The sequence below is a fragment of the Coffea arabica genome, chromosome 10e (genome assembly GCF_036785885.1).
Source record: "Coffea arabica cultivar ET-39 chromosome 10e, Coffea Arabica ET-39 HiFi, whole genome shotgun sequence".
NCBI classification, from domain to species: Eukaryota; Viridiplantae; Streptophyta; class Magnoliopsida; order Gentianales; family Rubiaceae; genus Coffea; species Coffea arabica.
Window position 1 is genome coordinate 2,060,041 of NC_092328.1, and position 12,732 is coordinate 2,072,772.

The following is a 12,732-nucleotide window of genomic DNA, read 5'->3' on the forward strand; positions in this document are numbered from 1 at the left end:
ATGATTTTCTCTTAATAAAAAAGAATCCTTATTGTAAAGCTCTAAAAATATTTTTTTTTCAACTTTTTACTCCAAATTAAATTTCCCTAGGCTCTTTTATCACCAAATACATCTAGACAAACAGCTACTATTCAGTAATAAGAAGACCTCAAAAAGGAAGTGGAAAGCATATAGACCATAGAGATTAGAGACACCGATACTTGTATTTACACAGTAAGCGGTCTTAGTGGTGCGATTACACTGCTAAAATGTAATCCTACATTTTCTACACCTTGGTACATGCAACACATCCTAATGGCTAGTGATCAAGGCGGTTAATTATTAATACTATTGTATTTCACACTGATGCTAGCTACTAACTGACAGGTTGTTAGCCTGTGCAATAATAAATACCTGCTCAAACTAAAAATAATTTCTGTAGATAGTGGTGAGCAGGGTCGAATCCACAGGGATTGGGAGTAATTGTTTCTTTTCAAGTTCACAGTGACAAGGGGGTGTTTTTGTGCAGACAGTGACAATCAAATAAATTCAAATAAAATCTAAGAAACTACTAAAAATTAAATAACAAATTACTAAAATCTAATGAGTGATAATTAAGGATCTAGCCAAGGAATAACTTCAGCAATGGTTCACCTAATTGATCATCGATAAGCAAAGGCAATTCCAATTATTTACTAATAAATAGGTTATAACTGCCAAACAAGCGATGGCAGTCAACTCCTCCTTACTGTGTCGGTGATCAAGGTACGTCCGTTAATCACTGCTCTAATTGAGAAATAATCCTAGGTACGCCCGTAGAATTTAATTCCCCAATTGCCTTACGTATTAGAGGAGCCCTATTCTAATCAAATAACGCACTACCAGGGTTATTTTAGGTTAGCCCGCGTATTCCCCTGACACAAACCCAATCATGCCAGTTATCACTATTTTGAGACAGTTAAACAATTACGGATTTAACGTCCCAATTGATAATAGATTATCAAATTAACTAATTATCCGGATCCAAGACAATCAATTAATTAAGCAATCATAAGCACTGTAACCAGGGAATAAGCAAATACCAATAAATAAAAGGAAAAGATTAAATTAAATCGATCTCACAATTTTTAGGCGAATCAAAGCCTTCATTGCTCCTTGACTAGAAGGGAAAAGTTAGTTCATATTTGATGAACAAAACCCGCAAAAAATTGAAGCCAGAGCTGCGGCCATTATCACTGATATTGGGAGAGTTCAAGTCGCTTCAATCGATGAGAAAAGCGAGATACAGCAATTGATCCAATTCTTCCTAATTGTCTAGTCAAACGAGAAGAAAACAACTAAGGATGAAAAGCAATAGTCAAAAAGTCAAGCTAGCTACAAGACGAAAAGACTAAGAAGAGAGTCAGTGCTCTTCCTCTGCAATTCCCATATTTCCTATCTAAGTGCTTCCTCTCCTGAGCGGCGTCCGCCGCACCAGAGAAAAGAAGACCTTGAGGTTTGCTTTCTTTTTCCTTTTTCTAGTTGCTGTCTTCGGTCAAAATTACCAAAAAGGTCTTGCACCTCCTTGTTCCAAGAATGCCCTTGATTGCCTGCTATTTGGACTCTTTCCTGATAAGTGTCAAACTGGCACTTATTATGGTATTTTCGTTCTACTCCCTGAAATATATGCCAAATACTAAAAGTGAGTAGAATCTAGCAATTAATTCACATCAGATCAGGTAATAGGGGAAATTAATTATAAAATAAATGATAAAATTGCAACCTATCAATTTCCCCCACACCTAAACCATGCTTGTCCTCAAGCATAAGAAAAGTACACAGACACCAAAATTTGATAATGGTCATTGCTCTATCCACTAAATTGCCAAGATACCAAGAAAAATAATAATCAAGCATCAATGGTCAAGTCCAAGAAACATCACCTCGGTTAGCTTCTAAACCACAAACTCCTCTAATTTCATGTTAACTAATCTAAGAAAAAGGAATAACGCATAACATTTATCAGCAAATGGTCCAACTATTAACCAAAATCTCAACATTAAATCCATAATTCGGCAAGCTGATTTTTATTACACACTAACACAACCTTCACTTTTTTTTCACATTTTTTTCTACTTTTCTCTCTCTTTTTTTTTTTTGAATAGTAACAAAAGACTTAGTCGCTAGCCATTAGAGCCTTTTGACGCGAACTCCAACATTGGCCATATGAAGGAGCCCGGTTACTCAGCTTCTATCGCCACGTGACCACGTACTCATAGCAATTACTACCTTTTGACGCGAGAATCAACACTTTTAGGTGCAGATCCCCGGTTACTCAGTAGTAACTAATAGCGGAGTACAGTCAAGTTTATTCATAGCTAAAAATCACAAAAACTCAATATAACACAAGAACCAAAAGAAAACTTGCATCAGCTAGCCTCATTTTCAAACATGGAGAACTAAAGTTAATAATCGGACCAATTCACATGAAAATGCCAATAATCATTCCCTATGCCTAGGAAAGTTAACCAAAAATTATAAGAGTAAAACAATCATCGATATTCACCAAAGAGATGTTTTTGGATTCAACCACATTAACTTGATACCCTTTTATTATTAAAATTGGCAATAGTAGAAATAGAGGTAATAATCCAACATCAAACCTTGGCATGCACTTACGAGCCAATCACTAAAAAGAAAAAAAAATGAATGAAAGACACTAGCACCATAACTGCTCCCCCCACACCTAAATCCTACATTGTCCTCAATGGAGGTAATAAAGTAATGAAAGCGAAGAGAACAATGAAACTTCCCTGTTGAACAGCTAAGGGATAGGAGGGAACAGTGGAGGGAAGCCGAGTTCTGAGATATCCTTGCCACTTGGCGGGTGATGTTCGTCACTCGCTCATCTACGTTGTGAATCTGAGCCCGCAAGTGGTGCGACTTACATCAGAGGCCATCGATGGGGGAGGCGCAGAAGAAGAGGGCTCGGGTTTTACCATTTTCTCCAAATGTCATTTCAATCAACAAGAGACAAAAATTGCCCACAGGTAATGTAAACAGCAAATTCAAAGCAATAATAATTTAATAGCCACCGGTGCCTCCCTAGTAGACAACCCAATCAACAAAATGCACAACCCAGGCACCCGGAGACAAGACAAATATCCCAACAATACAGCAATTTCAATCAATACTCACGGGTGGCCCCAATTGGGTCAAATGCAGGCAGTCCAAAATCGCAACAAATGCTCTAAAGATTTAGCAATTGAAATCAATAGGTAAAATACTCCCAGCAAGTCAATTAGATGCCACCAACAGCAATAAGCAATGGAAGTGGCACAGTAGCCTTCCAATTCAACAAACAAATGCAGAAAATACCCAACCAAAGGCACTTCAAGGGACGCAAGACAGAAATCAGCCAAGTAGAACCCAAGTGATACCAAAAATAACCTTAACAAAGCAGTGAATTCAACCAATTTGAATACGTAGAATACGGTCAGAAATGCCTCCCAAAGATCAACAGAGAGCGGCAAAACTTGCCCACCCAAAATCTGTCCAAATGGCTCCAATTGGACAAGAAATTGCACAACTCAAACGATCAAAACTTAGCAATTGGGCCAAGCAACAGGCAATGGCAACAACCAATGGTTAGAATTCGAGAACAGTTCAGGCACCAAAACTCAAGAATCAAATAGGCAGGCCAGTACAGAGGATTAAGAAATGGAAAGCAACACTGCAACCAGTACCACTAGTGCACAGACAGGAAAGAATTAAATTCAACGGCAGCAACTCAACCGCAAGAACTTAAACTGGAAAATTAATCAACCAGTACCACTGGTGAGTCACAGGGAAAAATAATCAAGCGGCCAATAATTCAATAAATAACAGAAAATACCCCCACTATGGCAGCAATTAAACCCAATTCTGTCCAAAAAGCACCCCCAGAATATGCCTAAATCACCCCTGCTATTAGCTATAAAGAAACTCAAACTCAGGGTGGACTGGAACGACTCAACCAAAAACGCCCAATAGGCACAACTCGCTTAATTAGGCAATCCAGAACACAGGATTATCAGATATTAAACAACTACCATCACCAGTACCACTGGTGAGTGCATAGGGAGAAATTAAAGCAAATAACCAATCCAGTGCACAAAATAGATTCGAACACCCAAACAGCGCCAAAAATGAACGGAAATTAAAGCCAGAAGCAATGGTCAACTAACTCCCAAAGTACCCCAAATATCGCAGCAGTTTAACTCAACTCTACCCAAAATTAGACCAGAAAATGCCCAAAATTACTGCCCGCTGTTTTCCAACAAGAAGCCCAAGCAAAGGTGCAAAATTTTCGCAATTTAGGGTTCAGAATAAGACAAATTGAGGCAGGAATCGCAATACCTCCACCTGCCAACAATTGACAGGTGGTAACGAGCTAGGGTGGAGCTGGCGGAGATGAGAGCTCACGAGCTGGTGGTGGGCTGGTGGACTTCGTCGACGAGCTGCAGGGGGGTGGGGCAGCGGCGAGTGGCGAGAGCGAGCAGCGGCGTCTGCTGGGAAGAGGCGCGAGGTGGGTGCTGCCTCTGGTGCTGCTGGAGGCGGATGAGCTGGGTGGAGCGGCGAGGTTGGAGGCGGACCGAGGAGCTGTGGAGGACGCCAGGGGGAAAAGGAGGTAGATGCGGCGGTCGTAGCTGGAGTGGAAGCATCGAGGGTCGGCGAGGTGCGAAGTGGATGGCCGGCTGGTCCATTGCGCGAGACGCGAGGTGGCGGCCTTAAGGAGGTGGGCGGCGCTGGACGCTCGGCTGCTGGACACGGCTGGCGGCAAATCGAAGGGAGGAGTAGCGGAGCTGGTGGTGGTGGCGTGCGTGATGTGGGATGCGGCGTGAGTGGGCGGCGGGCAAGGGAATTCGGGCAACAGAGAGGGAACAGAGGAGGAAGAAAAGAAGAAGGAGGAAGAAGAAAGAAAGAAAAAAAAAGAAAGAAAAAGAAAGAAAAGAAAAGAAAGAGTTTTTTTTTTTTAGATTGAGAAACCTAGCTACGGTTGAAAAAATTTTTCTTCTTCTTTTTTTTTTTTTTGGTTTTTTTTTTCCTCTGCGGAAATCAATTTTTTTTAAAATTTTTTTTTTGAATTTTGGAAATTAAAGCTACAGTAATAAGAAAATTTTTTTTTTTTTTTTTTTTTTTTAGAATGCTTACCTTTCCCGCGAACGTGACGCGGGCGCGTCAAGAGGTCAAGAGAGCTCCCAGAAGTTGCAGAAATTCCTGATCGTGAGCGTCCTGCACATCACCACGCGGGCGCGTCATGACTGAAGGTCACCTACAAATCAGCAAAAACGAAAATTAACACCCAAAATCAGTCAAATTCAAGGAAGACAGATTTAAACTAACAAATAAAATCAAACAAACAACTAAAAGAAATTGGGTTGCCTCCCAATGAGCGCCTTTCTTTAATGTCTTTGGCTAGACATTATCATGTTTTGCTCATGGAGGATAAAATCTTGTGACTCGCTTCAATGCTTCATCTTCAACGTGATCCTGGTAACCCTCATAGATGGAGTAATTCTTGGGCACACGAGTTACGGGCTTCCATGGACTAGTAAATGGCGCTAAACAAGTCAACAATGATTTGCATTCTCCACTCACTCCTCCATCACACGCATTCATTGGTTCAAGATATTTTTCCATTGCCACTCTTAACTTATTCCTGTCATGAAATTTCAAATTTTCTGGTATAATAAAATCAATTTCAGTAACAGGAATTGAAGAAGATGAATTAGGAAAATATTGATTAAGGAGTGGAGAAGATGTCACCGCATTTGGAAATTGTTCACTGGATTCATTCACTTGAATAATTTGATGTTGGAGTCCCATGTCTTCCGCTTCAACTTCCTTTTCAACTGTATCTTTGGATCCTCTTTCTTGAGACTCTTGCAGTTCCATATCACTTGTCAGGATAATTGCACTCTCACCTTTCTTAGAGTCATTGATGGTCTGTGAGGGCAAGTCTGACATGAATGACGATTGTTGAGACTCTTGCAGCTGAAAACTCATTGGCCCCTCTTCATAATTAACGTTAGAGTTATCCCACCATCCTTGATCATATCGGTTTGAATAAGGGTCATACCACGTTTGAGATCGAGGTGAAGAATCTCCAAATTTTTTTTTGAGATAGTCACTCAGGTAGTCTTGATATTCGGGGCACATACCGGTTGAATGATCCCTGGCATAACAAATTTCACAGGTTGCAGCAGCCATTCTTTCTCTAACAGAGTTTAGTGCCTCTGCATATGCAGACCTCACAAAAAAACTAGCCTCATTGCCTTCCCCGGAAATAAAATCCAGTATATCACCAAAATACGGAGTGTAAGAAGCCATAAACTAAATAAAAAAAATGTAAACAAGATGAATTTAAAAAGAAACAAATAACTAGCGCCAGTCCCCGGCAACGGCGCCAAAAATTGACAGGTTGTTAGCCTGTGCAATAATAAATACCTGCTCAAACTAAAAATAATTTCTGTAGATAGTGGTGAGCAGGGTCGAATCCACAGGGACTGGGAGTAATTGTTTCTTTTCAAGTTCATAGTGACAAGGGGGTGTTTTTGTGCAGACAGTGACAATCAAATAAATTCAAATAAAATCTAAGAAACTACTAAAAATTAAATAACAAATTACTAAAATCTAATGAGTGATAATTAAGGATCTAGCCAAGGAATAACTTCAGCAATGGTTCACCTAATTGATCATCGATAAGCAAAGGCAATTCCAATTATTTACTAATAAATAGGTTATAACTGCCAAACAAGCGATGGCAGTCAACCCCTCCTTACTGTGTCGGTGATCAAGGTACGTCCGTTAATCACTGCTCTAATTGAGAAATAATCCTAGGTACGCCCGTAGAATTTAATTCCCCAATTGCCTTACGTATTAGAGGAGCCCTATTCTAATCAAATAACGCACTACCAGGGTTATTTTAGGTTAGCCCGCGTATTCCCCTGACACAAACCCAATCATGCCAGTTATCACTATTTTGAGACAGTTAAACAATTACGGATTTAACGTCCCAATTGATAATAGATTATCAAATTAACTAATTATCCGGATCCAAGACAATCAATTAATTAAGCAATCATAAGCACTGTAACCAGGGAATAAGCAAATACCAATAAATAAAAGGAAAAGATTAAATTAAATCGATCTCACAATTTTTAGGCGAATCAAAGCCTTCATTGCTCCTTGACTAGAAGGGAAAAGTTAGTTCATATTTGATGAACAAAACCCGCAAAAAATTGAAGCCAGAGCTGCGGCCATTATCACTGATATTGGGAGAGTTCAAGTCGCTTCAATCGATGAGAAAAGCGAGATACAGCAATTGATCCAATTCTTCCTAATTGTCTAGTCAAACGAGAAGAAAACAACTAAGGATGAAAAGCAATAGTCAAAAAGTCAAGCTAGCTACAAGACGAAAAGACTAAGAAGAGAGTCAGTGCTCTTCCTCTGCAATTCCCATATTTCCTATCTAAGTGCTTCCTCTCCTGAGCGGCGTCCGCCGCACCAGAGAAAAGAAGACCTTGAGGTTTGCTTTCTTTTTCCTTTTTCTAGTTGCTGTCTTCGGTCAAAATTACCAAAAAGGTCTTGCACCTCCTTGTTCCAAGAATGCCCTTGATTGCCTGCTATTTGGACTCTTTCCTGATAAGTGTCAAACTGGCACTTATTATGGTATTTTCGTTCTACTCCCTGAAATATATGCCAAATACTAAAAGTGAGTAGAATCTAGCAATTAATTCACATCAGGTCAGGTAATAGGGGAAATTAATTATAAAATAAATGATAAAATTGCAACCTATCACTAACCACTACCATTCTTCTCACAGTCTCAACTAGGGGTGGCAATGGGGTGGGGGTAGGGCTGGGGATCGCTCCCCCACCCCTCGCCCCGCCCCGCCCCGCCCCGCCCCGCCCCGCCCCGTCTCCCCAGCCAGGCATTTGTGGGATTAAAAAAAATTTATTATATAAGTTCATTATAATTAAATTTGAGAAAATAATCAAGTACTAAAATATCAATTTATTACCAAATTATTATTCATTGAAACTTCACAATTGAAACTCATAAAAATAATTAAACAAAAGTTATTTGAATACAATCTAATACGATAAAACAAATATAACTAAAATAATCAAGTTTTTACTTTTGATACAAATACAATCACTAAATTATTATTGTATTTTTTTAGAAAAAATGTTATTGTATTAAGTGTAGTTAGGAATTTAATATAAATGTATTAATAAATTTAGTATAAATAATTAATAATTTTTATTTATAAATATGCATAATTAGTAATATAATTAATACTATAATTATATATATAATTATGCACATATATATATATATATATATCTTTTTTTTTCTTTTTTTTTTTTTTTACAAATGGGTACTCTCCCGCCCCAATAGGCACCCGCACCCGTTGCCATCCCTAGTCTCAACCCCCATGAAAATTGTTGGAGGTCATTGTAGAAATTCTCTTAATGCGGGCAAAATTAGCAGATAGGATCCAACTTGGTCCACCTACAACCCCCCAACCCAAATAAGGTGTGACTTCTTGCGTTGTCAGGCCATAGGACCATTGCACCCTCTTGGAGGACCTTGCACCTGGTCCATAGCACTTGTACTCCCCGTAGAACACCGTCCTGGAGCCCAAGATTAGGCGTAGTTAGACGCTTGTTCATTTAATCAGCATGTGTTCCCTTCAGCGGATCAACCACATTAGTTTCCAATTTAAGTATAGTAGGATTGATCGATTACCAGAAGGCCGCAGCCAAAATCTAATGCATAAGATATTGGAAAATTTCCAATATAGATTACCTTTGTTTGGAAGAGCTGCCCCAATCATCTCATCCCTGAGGCATAATCACGTTTGACATGTAACAGAGGGCGAATACGACCCTGGAGTAATCACCCCATGGTCGTCCCGGTAGGGCACTTTTTGCCCCGCTAACTTTACAACCCACAAAGATGAAGCCTGTTTCCTGAGATGATGACTGCCTAGGTTGGGAAGTTATTGCCCCATTTCCTTGAGACACTGAATGCAAATGACATTTCTGCATAACAAAATTTAGTCGTAGACATTAGACAAACGCTAAAAATCCAGTCCCTGGTGCTCATTCCAGTCATGGTACCTTGAAGACTCAAGCTGCAATTCCACATCTGAAATCAGTGTCCCCTTCGATGTAGCAGTTTCTGTGTCATCCAACAGTGTATCCTGGTGAGATAGAATTCTACATGAGAAGAATGATACCCTATCGGCCGAAGCCCTCAGTGCAACTGCTTTGGCTCCCGGGCCATGAGTGTTCTATTCTAGCAAAAGAATCATGTGAAAAAATCATGAGTGTCACAGTTTTAAGAGGTTCAGCTTCAATTTTCCTTTTCTTTAATAAGTTCGCAAAGGTTCACCTCTTATATTCATGTAAATTACTACCATTATTTCTGCTTGAACTCGCAATGAGTTTCATTTTAAACCGTCATTAATTAATAACGGGAAAAAGGAAAAAAAAAAAAAAACTGCATATGAAATTTATGAAGAAAACTGGTACCTGAATGGTTAGTTACCTGCCAATAAAATCAGAAGCAAGAAGGGTTACAGTTGGAAAACCAAATATGTCCCCATAAGCGTTGTATACATGTTATTATGGTTGTACCAGGTTTGATGCCACTCAGAGTTATGAAGGCTTTGTTTGGCGGCACAGCAATTTTTTCTTTGTAGGTTCCAGCGTTGACCAGTATATAAACATGGTGGGAATTATTGAACGGTTCAGCATCAATGGCATCTTGTATTCTGTGGTGATCTCCTTTTCCGGACTGGTCGACGTTCATAACAATGCTGGCCGTCGAAGTCCCATTACAGAGAAAGGATAAAAATGTTGAAAGGAAGATGAAAACAGGAGTGTAAACAAGAAGCACCGTTTTTATTCCTGAACGAAAGATCATGAATACGTGTTTGTTTGTACTAGCACTACTAGCTACGCAGGTGAATTATTTATAACTGAAGAACTTTTCAAGGGCATTTTGCAGAAAAAGACTCTGGTTCATTGAACCAGGATCGACAATGTTCTCCATACAGCCATTCCGTATATATATGGTGTCAGAAATGGGAAATAGTCCTTCTTCTTTCAAAAGGACAAAAGGTTGATGTCATCATGCCATGTTTTGGTATATACGATTGAAGCAAGCAAGTTTGAGTACTTGTGGCTTGCAACCATACCATTGCGGGAAAATAAAGGTAGGTTCCCTTGACATTGAGTCAATAAACCAAAAAAAAAATGGATCTTTCCGGAGTGAGAGAACAATGAACTGGCCAAGTTCATGGATCTGCAGCGACAGTGGCGATTGGATTGGGAACTCATCAATTCATGGATAGGACTATGCACATTTTCTGGGCTTGGGCTTTGTTTACCGCGTGGCCACGTCAATGATCATGGGTAGCTCTCATTGACTCCTTCTTGTTTCTAATACTTGTAGTATTTTCCAGTTCTACCATTTTTTTCCAAGAAACTTGTCACTCTCCTCTTTCTTTCTCAGCTTATGCTACTTTTCTTTCTTCTGTCTCAACAAGAGGGGAGATCAGCAGATATCATGGATCTTTTTCCTACCTAGAGTCGTAATCTTCATCTGTTAACAATGGCGATTTCTTGTTTTTCATTTCGCATTTTCTGCAAGATATATAAGAAGCAAGCTAACTCTGTGAAGAAAACTCGGACAGGATGAAGTTCCGTTCTTCTTCTTACCTTTGCACAGGACAGCTCGAGAACCACTCGAGTTAGCTGGTACTTAGTACCCGTAACTTGTTTGTTTGTGCATATTTCAAAGAAGATGGAAGCCAGGACAGAAATCTAGAACGCAACTTTTGTTTTTTCTTCTTTTTTTTGGGTTCAACTTGAGAAGGGTGATCATCCTAAATTTCCTTACAATTTTGCCAACTACACGCTAGCTTGTAACTGTGTTAGAGTAAATGCTTCGACCCTTGAAACTCTTCCCCGAAAGCTTTTTTTTTTTTTTTTTTTTTTTTTTTTTTTTTGGTTCCTTTTGATTTTTGTGAAAAAAAAAAATGAGGGGATTGAATGGTATAGATGAACGGCAAAAGAAACCAATATGAAAATCCTCTCCGGCACAAGCAGTTGATACCTTTCCCCATTAATATTCAATGCTCTAGTGCTACACATAAATATTTAAGCATCAAAATTACCAGAGAGAAAATTTAGGCCATCTACATTGGCTTTGAATTCGGATCACTTAGCACTTAATATTTACAAGTAGTCACTCCACCACATATCAATTCTGTCTGAAATGTCGGCCTTAGCTGGGAAGGCTTCTGTAGAAGACGTGATGATGCACTTCTGGAAGTAGGGACTGCAATTTGGTACATGTCGTTGCTCGCTCATAACTCCCCCTAATTGTGGTCTAAATTCTGCTATTGATAAAACACTTTTCAAGCTGTTTCCTCTTGGGGCATAGCTCCTAACCTCATACAGAGTCGAAGATGCCCCGTCAAGTTCATGTCACCATCCTTTAAATTTTCTCGTCTGGAAGTCACTTGTCCGCACGTTCCAGTTCGACAATATCTTCAACAGCAGCAATCGGATGGCCGGGCGTAACGAACCACAAGATAGATGAAGCGAGGAATCAAATAATTTTGGGGTTCCACGGGGTTATCACTTTGGTTTTCTCCCCGTAGTGCACACCTTTTTTTTTTTTTTTTTATTTAATAATTTGTAAGCGAAAGGTTAAGTTCCTACTTACAATTTCTCACATCTTATCATCTAATCCAATCATCCGACTACTCGTGGTGGTGCACTTGAATGAAGCCATGGTCATTTCTCTCTTTTTTTTTTCCGGAAGTTTGGATAGAATCACTCCGATCACACCATTGGAGTCTAAACCTACTTCCGGAATCAGAGACACGGGGGATTTCTTGCACATCCAAGACCTTTTGTTCGAAAATGCTCTGTCCTTACCGACTGGTCTAATTGATGTTAGCACAATGCCATGATTTCATTACCACTAGGTGATATATACAGAACTTTTCAATCACTCATGGCAAAATCTCTTTTCTTTTCCATTTTCTTGGGATCCTCTTCTTTTTGCTCCCCCACCCCACAATGGATTTGGATAAATAAAACTTGGCCCGGCTCCTTATTTTTTTTGTTTCACGATCTCAACTTGTTTTGCAACTAGGGTTGGCTCTCATTGATAATATCCATTACAAATTATTGGAATCACTAACTATATACATATATATATCCAAGAGCCAATCAGTTGCCTAATATTCTTCATTTCTCCGGGTAACACATTAAAATTCCTGTCTGTAGACTTCATTGATGGAAACTCATATGAACTACTCAAATGATGTGCTATCACAGTCTGTTGATCAATTAAATGGTCCAAGTTTTAGTTGATGGTCCTCGCAACAGCTGGATTGATATCATTAATTTCATTTCTCTACTGAATTTACAGCCATCATCAATTTACGAAGGACGCACATATCATGAACACTCAATCAATATTTCTTTTTCCCTTTTAAATGAAGGACCATTTATAAAACCTGCAGCCCATTAATTTTCCCCTGTATAAAACCCACAGCCCTACAGGCATCGTTATCATCTAAACTTAAATGCAAAAGGGGTCGATTGAGATTGGAAGGCAGCAATAGTGAAATGGATGGAGAGATGCACGCACGTGCGCCTTCGACTCAAATTGACAGCGTATCTCACAGCACAAAGTCGCCT

The 12,732-nt window shown here is 39.4% G+C and overlaps 1 long non-coding RNA gene across 2 annotated transcripts; it reads right to left on the reverse strand.

The window, feature by feature from the left end:
* Nucleotides 1-1,184: 1,184 nt before the first annotated feature.
* On the reverse strand, nt 1,185-10,419 carry LOC113712551 (uncharacterized). Of its 2 annotated transcripts, XR_011822047.1 has the most exons (4): nt 9,560-10,419; nt 9,130-9,212; nt 8,816-9,051; nt 1,185-7,689 (listed from the first exon to the last, which is right to left on the reverse strand). It is a non-coding gene; the product is annotated as an uncharacterized lncRNA (long non-coding RNA). The 2 variants fall into 2 exon arrangements; XR_011822046.1 differs by lacking the exon at nt 9,560-10,419 and having other exon boundaries at nt 9,130-9,489.
* Nucleotides 10,420-12,732: the final 2,313 nt, after the last annotated feature.